At 32.6% G+C, this 8255-nt stretch overlaps 1 non-coding gene across 1 annotated transcript; it reads left to right on the forward strand.

Annotated features, from left to right (window-relative positions):
- The first annotated feature begins 7188 nt into the window (after positions 1–7188).
- On the forward strand, positions 7189–7260 carry TRNAC-GCA (transfer RNA cysteine (anticodon GCA)). Its single transcript has one exon. It is a non-coding gene; the product is annotated as a tRNA-Cys (tRNA).
- The last annotated feature ends 995 nt before the right edge of the window (positions 7261–8255 follow it).

The raw sequence follows: 8255 nt of genomic DNA on the forward strand, positions 1-8255 counted from the left end.
AAGGAAAGGAATAGAAGGACCTTTGAAGGGACTGTGTTGCCTTTGGATAAAGTAATTCATTTGGTCAAGTTGTCTATTTGGTTAAGTCTATCGGTTTCTAAGGAAGGTTGGGGTATTTCAAAAATGGATGTAATGATGAATCTTACTAATTTGTTTTCTCTTGGTATGGCGCGATGTAAGCTTAAAGGAATTTGGGTTAAGCCGCCAATAAGATGCATTAAACTGAATTTTGATAGGTGTTCTATTGGAAACCCATGCCTGCTGGGATTGGAGGGGTCTTCCGAGGTTCTGAAAGTAATGTTTTATTGTCTTTTGCGAGCCCTATTGGTATGGCTACGGCTAATTTGGCAGAATTACTTGCGGTGCTTAAAGGTTTGGAGATCTTTAGAGAGAGGTATTTGGGAGCTATTTGCTTGGTTGAAGGGGATTATTTAAATGTTATCCACTGGTGTCGAAAGGAGCAATTGGTCCTATGGGAACTTCGGTCTCCTTGGCTACGGATTTTGGATCGTTCTCCTTGGCTACGGATTTTGGATCTTTCTTCTTCTATTTTTATCTCCTTTTCCCATGTTTGCCATGAAACTAATGGTATCACTGATATGTTAGCGAAGGGCAGTGTGTCGCTTGGTTCTCTTTGTATTGCCAATGATGTAATCTCTCTTTTGTGATTAATAAAGTTTGATGGATGTCTCTCAAAAAAAGGGCCTTGGACCACGATGACAAGCTGTAAAGGGTAATTTTGGTAAATAAAGATAAACCGTTAAAAAATGGGTATGGATGTAGACTTTTATTTTTTTAAAAAAAGGAAGGTATGTTTTAAATTTCTTGAAAAATTGGGGGATATTTTTTATAAGGGTGTGGTTTCTATAAGGTTGCAACCTTAAACAATCCAATTAAGGTGCAGCTCCAAATTTTATCATAACATGTAATTGGAGTAAAAAATTCTTATGAAGTTCTCAAAATCTGCAAACATAGTTAAAGTCAAGTAGATCTGCAAAATAGATCTTAAAAATAGATGGTCTATATAATGTGTTGCTAGATGCACTATTTCTAAGACTCAAAATCTTTTTTTTTTTTCCATATTCATACATCTCATTGTCGAGATGATCAATTAGAGTGTTTTTAACATAAAAACAACATTTTCTGATGGATTTTTAAGGTGCATCTGTAATTCTACATTTTAAGGTTGCAACCTTCTATAAACTTTTCCCTTTTTATAATTGCCTTAAAACTAAAGCTAGTAACTTTTTTTGTTTTTTAACTGGTTAGTGGCATTAATGCCCATTTTGTTGCTTGAAAATAAAGTTAGTACTCTTATTCTAAGTGATTGTCAACACATAAGATCATTTATTTTTGGAAAAGGTTTATATAGAGGTAAGCCCTGAACGATTAAATTAAGGCACTCCTCAAAAATGCACTACAAGAAGTTGTTTCGATGCCCAAAACTCCTCAAATTGATCATCTTGACCTCAAGATGTATATACATGAGAAAAAATGTATTTCAAGTCATGAAAATAGTGCATCTTGTAATGCATTTTCGGACTATCAATTTCAAGTTTTTCAAGTGTTCATAGATCTGCTCGATCTACACTATTTTTGAAGCTTTAAAATTTCATAATTACATATGAAAATAAATTTTCAAGCCATCACAAAGATTTCTAGTATTGAAACAACATATTTCAGCATTATTTGAAAGTGTTGCTTACTTTGATTATTTACGTGACATTGTGATTAGAGCCATCTCTGCTGTCCATTCATAATGGATGGTTGGATAAGGGGAAGTATATTTATGTAGTAGGGAAAGTATAGAAAGCTTGCTCTTGAATTTTATAGGTTTCTTTGAAGCCAAAAGATGTCATATTCCTACGGGGAGTAGAATGTCTATTTTTAAAATTGATTTTAGGATTCCAAATTTTGGGATTTAACCTCTTCAAACCATAGATTAACTTGAATGGAAGAATATCCCAATTGTACCCTCTATGCACTTGAAGAAAATAGTGTCTTAGAGATTGAATAGAGACCATACAAGTTTTATATGGTGAGATTTAAGAGTTAGAGAGTCAAATTTCAACTCTCTTTTTTAATCTAATAACTCTTAAGCGGTTCCCAAATTTTTAGATTGAAAAACATCCTCCCAAGTATTTCTTCTAATTGAGGGAGTAGAAGTAAATTATGTTCATGAACGAGCATAATATACATGCTCTTCTTTGAATTCATTTTGGCCACTCTTATGATATTCGACTTTCTAGTATCATAGAGTATTAAAGCAAGTACTTAGAAACTACAACAATAGGTTACTGTTGAAAGCAATAAAGATACGCAAGATGGCGTCATCAACTACATCTCAGGATCGGCCCAACCACTGAATCGATGGGGCTCAGGTCTAGTCAAAACTAATTTGGTCATTAATCAAATCCGTTAGATCATGTTTAAAAAAGGTATATGAATCATAGTTCAAAAGTGTGACATCATCATTATCATCAGAGCCTTATCCCAATTATTTGGATTTGGCTTACAAATCTTGTTCCATCGTTCTTCTCTATCAAGGGTCATACCCTCAATAAAATCATAAGTCCTTATATCTTTTTTTCATTATTTTTATCCATGTCTTTATGGCTTTTAGAACTTCTACTTGAACCAAATCACACATCATAACCGGTGTTATACTAGGTCTAAGCTACACATGGCCAACCTACCTAATATTGTTTTTCATCATCTTTCGAATGTATTCATTTCAAATTCTATCATTTCTTGTTTTACCAATCATTCATCTCAACATCCTCATTTCAGTTATACTCATCCTAATGTTGTTTCTTGACCGCCCAACATTTTGTTCCATAACATAAAGCTGACGCAACTGTCCTATAGGCCTTTTCCTTTAGCTTCATTGGTATATATGGTGATCACATAAAACTCTGGATGCACATCTGCACTTTACCCACCCAATTTTAATTCTATGTGTGACATTTTCATCAGTCTCTCTATTTTCCTAGATTATATAGTTCATAAGTATGACATATATTAAAAAATCCTAATTTTATTTAGCTAATAGAATCAGTTGAGACCGGCCTGTCTGATAAGCCAATAAGAGTCAAACATTGGTCTTACCTAAACTTAACTTTTACTTTGGACGAAACCTGTCAAGGCACGGATCAAAAAGTTGGTTTAATATGATTCAGTCTTGATAGCCATGATGTAAAAACAACATCTAAGATTTGAATCCACCACTGACCCACCAAAGCAAATGGTCCAAGTACAATAACTTAAAATATAATCAGTACATCCTGGTTTGAGTGCAGGTATATTAGCAATTTGGTGGAGGAATAGTCGCTTGAGCCCCAACCTCGAGTGTTCTCAGTGTGACATAAGTCCTGGCATACTTTTTTGTAGTCTAGCAGTAGGAATCGAACTTGAGATATAATGATGCTATAGCCATTTGCTAACCACTCAATTGGTTTATTCTCAACTTGTGCTTATGGCCCAGCTAGTCCAATCAATTAGTTGAATGGTAGTTGACAGGAATGAGTCGCACCAAACGTTTTTTTTTTTTTTTTGAACAATACCAAGTAATTTCCATTAAAAGAAAAACAAGTTACAAGATACACACAAATTCACTGGAAGGAAGTAATCACCAATGAGGATTGGTGTACTCCTTCTTTTGCAAGACAATCAACCTCAGAATTAGACTCCATATAGCAATGGCGGATTTCAACAGTTATAGTTTTGAGTCGCACCAAATGTTATCTATTGAATACACTATATTGCATGTCCCACTCCCACTCTCCCCCATCATCATCCATCATATTGATTGGTCGGTGATAAGCAATATAGCCGTTGTTGTCATCAGTTTATTAGGCCTATCTGGATCATATTATAGATAGAAAAAATGATGTAAAAAATACGGTGAACATTCTTTCAATTGGTGTAATGCCCTGGGGATTTGGTACTGGGATTCTAGAAGGAATTTAGACGATCGTCTAATAATGAAGGCTTGTAATCAAAGAACTGGAAACAGGAGTTCAAGAATCAACTTCATATCTATATCTATATTTTAGCATTTACGTGTAGAAGGGACATCATAAAGTAAACCAGTTAAAATGGTATTGATTTGGTTTTAGTTCTTTGGCGATGGGCCCATAGAGACCAATAACTTTGATGGAATTCCTTGAAAGGCAATAGTTCAAGGGACTCTTAAAATTTTGTATATCTAAATTTTAGGGATCTACTCTTGAATGACCACATGAGCATTTTAAAATAGAACAGTTAAAATTTTAGATTGTTTTTTTAGCTAAAGGTTCATATACTTAGGGGAACACATATTCAATTGACCTTTGTATGTTCATATTATTATTAAATTATATTGATGTTGAGCCTATAAAGTTATATTGGTGTAAGAAGAACTGTGCTCCCAAAAGGTTCTTATGATCTCCCAGTAGTCTCTCCCTCTTCTCTAAGAAATAATTTATGCTTATATAGATTGCTAATTATAGATTTTCATTATTTAGAAATTAATGTATAAAATAATTTTATTAAAAATAAGAATGAAACTTTAATAATTTCTTTAAATTTTTCGTTACAACTTTCATCATTAAAAAAATTTAACAATCAAAATATAGCATTTTAAAATTAGCTTTTCCTTGAACACTGGTGCTGATAAATAAATTTTTGCATATATTGAATGAAAAAAAAAAAAATTAGATTATTTATTGTTTGAAAATACCTTGTATAAAATTCAAATTCAGAAGTTTAAAAATTTTGATCAGTGAATGTGCTCACGAGGACTATTGACTAACAAATTATTAAAAGCAAATCTTAACAATGATTTTCTTTCATAAATTCAAACATATTGAATTTATTTTGTTCATAAACAAATATGTAAAAATGTCAAGGATTTGGCCTTACAGCTCGTGGTTAGGGCATCTAGTGCCCTAACCTGATGTCACTTTCAAAGATAAAAACTTGTCAACCAAAACTAGGCAATAAATATAGAGATGGTTTACAAAGAGACCATTTATTTTTTTTGTACACGGAGGTCACAGTTATTCTTGTCCCTTAAATTTCAAAATGGGTGCTTGCAAGAGTATTAATTAACAAACATATAGTTCCAAAAACAAATTTCTAATGAATGGGAATGATTGTGACATCCATGTAGAAAAGATAAATGGACTCTTTATAGATAATCCCATAAATATATTATTCATAGAAAAAGGTTTAGATAAGGTCATATTCAAAAGTGGTATCCTTCCACAAATTCATCTTAAAGAAGGATTTAGGATATGAAACACGTCTTTGAGTCACTTATTTTCGTCGGATCTATGATGTTGTTGCTCAAAAACCATAGATAATCTGAAGAATTAAAACAAATGGTCTAAAAATATTTTTTAAATAGTTTATGTTTAAGTTTAAAATCCAGTTCTTTTTCATATTCATTATCATGGTGGTAACAATTATAAACTTGCATTCATCCAAAATCTGAAATTATCGACCAGTAAATCTTTTGGTTGATTTTTGAAGGAGCCCGAATGGGTTTTCGCTCTCCAACGCCCTTCAAAAGCAGTCCCCTCCACAGATCCATCTTAGAGACAGATTTAGGATCAGAAACCCAGCTTGAATCACTACAGATATATTTCCTTTGAACCTAGGATTTTGTAGCTCAAAAAATCAAGGATTTTGAAGAATTAAAATGAATCGTCAACAAATTTATTTAAAATAATTTATTTTTAAGATTTAATATTTGTATCTTTCTTAAATTCATGATCATGGCGGTCAAAATTATCAGTACGTAACCTTCCCAGTAAAAAATCCATCTATAACTGGGATTGCCCCAAAAAACAATCCATGGGTTGTGTCAAGAAAACATGGATTGTCCGAATACTACGACGCTTCAAGACACCCGACCTTCCTTACAAAGGAAAGGGTAGAATCCGAGACAATTATGATAATTGAGCATGTATATTATGCTCCATAGGGAGCATACCTACTCTCTCAATCAATAGACCTACTTGAGAGGGTATTTTTAAGGAGCATATCTACTCTTTTGGTCAATAGACATACTTGGTGAGGGTTCCTTTTTAAATGGTAGTGATTTCATGTAGCGGTTGTATCATAGTATAACACATTGACACTTCTAGAAAATCATGTTTGTGGTATTTGTATGACCTTAAATTTTGCACACACACTCTTTTCATCTCAATAATCAATCTAAAAAAAAAAAAGAGTTTAATTTGAATCCTAGATATAGTCAAAATGAGTCTCCTCCAAAAACAAATCTGGACCATTCATTTGGTGAATTTCAAGATCTTAGCCTTTATAAACTCAAAATCATTTTTTTTTTTTTTTTACATTGTTTATCTAATGATAATAAAGCCATCCAAAAAAATTGGAAATGAAAAAAAATCCTAGTAAAGCCTAAATCTAAGCATCTCACCAAAATGAACGGCCTATGTTAATTGGGTTAAAAATATACTTTCTAGGTTGTGTTTACAAATTTTTATTTTTCGTGATTGTTCATTAGAATGAAAAGAGTGTATGTTTCAAAATTTGGATCAAACAAATGGTTATAACGTAGTTTTTGAAGGTTGTTGCATCATATTACTATACAACCATTGCATGAAATCATTGCCTTTTTTTAAATATGAAAATTTCAAAACCATTTAAAATCACTAGATAAACCTTGGGCGGTCTCTATTCAATCTTTAAGCATTTTTCTTTTTTTTTTTTCTTTTAAGCTTGGTGAGGGTAATTTGCAAAAATAAAAAATAAAAAAACTAAAAAAATAAAAATAAAAAATTGTTAAGATTAGCCTATGGGTTAATAAGTTTACATCCTCCAAAATTGGAGTTTTAAAATAACTGCTATATTCGATTTCATGCGAGGGAGTAAATAGGCAATACTACCCTTAAATCTTATGGCATGATAATAATAAGAACATAGAAATCTTATGGCATGATAATAATAAGAACATAGAAATCTTATGGCATGATAATAAGAAGAACATAGAAATCTTATGGCATGATAATAATAAGAACATAGAAATCTTATGGCATGATAATAAGAAGAACATAGAAATCTTATGGCATGATAATAATAAGAACATACGTGGATCGCAAGAGTAATGACAAGCGGGAAGAACGTGGAAGAAAGCCTTAAAGATTATGTTAATTAAATAAAACCCATCATTCAACAATTGGGTCCATAGCTCAGTGGTAGAGCATTTGACTGCAGATCAAGAGGTCACCGGTTCGAACCCGGTTGGGCCCTACAATTTTTACACTTCTTTTTTTAAAAACTAAACAAATTCCTTTTTTTATTGTGGAAACAAATACTTTTTTAGCTGGATTTCATGCGAGAAGGCCGTTGTTTCTCACACGCAACGGTCATACAACTAATGCCTCGTCATTTTCTTTTTTAACAACTAATAATATTCAATTGTTTTAATCCACAATATTCAATTGTTTATCACCCATAATATACAATTGTCTTAATCCACAATATTCAATCGTTTATCACCCATAATATACAATTGTCGCGACCGAATAATTGTGTATATATTTAATATCAATGTTTTCAGTTACAATTTTGTTTGCGATAGAAAAAATAGCCGTTCATCATCATCAAAATTTAGAATTTTTTCTCAACTATTTGAAGTCAGTTAGAAAAAATAGTAATTAAAAAATATAAATACAAATTAAGCCACAGGTGAAATTGTTTGCCATTTGAGGTCAGCATCAAAACACTCGGCTCGGGCTCGACACCTCCTACTTGAATCAAGTGAGAAAGGCGAGTTCGAGGCTCACACTTGCCCAAGCCCCACCTGAGCTAAAGATTGGCTTAAAAAACTAAAGAGGGACACAGAGAGAGAAAATAACGTGGTATATATTATATTTAGCCCCGTTTGTCTCTCCATTCAATCAACAATAGCAAACAAAGCAAAGCAGACCAGGACCCAAACCACAACATAGTCAGAAGACAGAGCAACTCGGCGCAATCCCTTATGCCTCGGCTGAATTTTAAACCATTGTTTGAGAAAGATTATTAAGAATCACAAACAGTGAGGAAAATAAGAGAGAGAGTCTCTCAGTCACAAATAGTAAGTGACATACTTACTATTAGTTAGAAACAATAAGGAAAATAATGAACTGAACCATAAAATAGGGAAAAAAAATTCTGGACATGGTACATGACTCGTGTTCGCTCTTGTTTTTAGGGCTTTAGGATCCAATACAAATCCAAAATCACATTAAATGCATTTTGGC

Source organism: Amborella trichopoda, chromosome 1, assembly GCF_054954075.1.
Source record: "Amborella trichopoda isolate Santa Cruz 75 chromosome 1, AtrichopodaSantaCruz75HAP2 v2.0, whole genome shotgun sequence".
NCBI classification, from domain to species: Eukaryota; Viridiplantae; Streptophyta; class Magnoliopsida; order Amborellales; family Amborellaceae; genus Amborella; species Amborella trichopoda.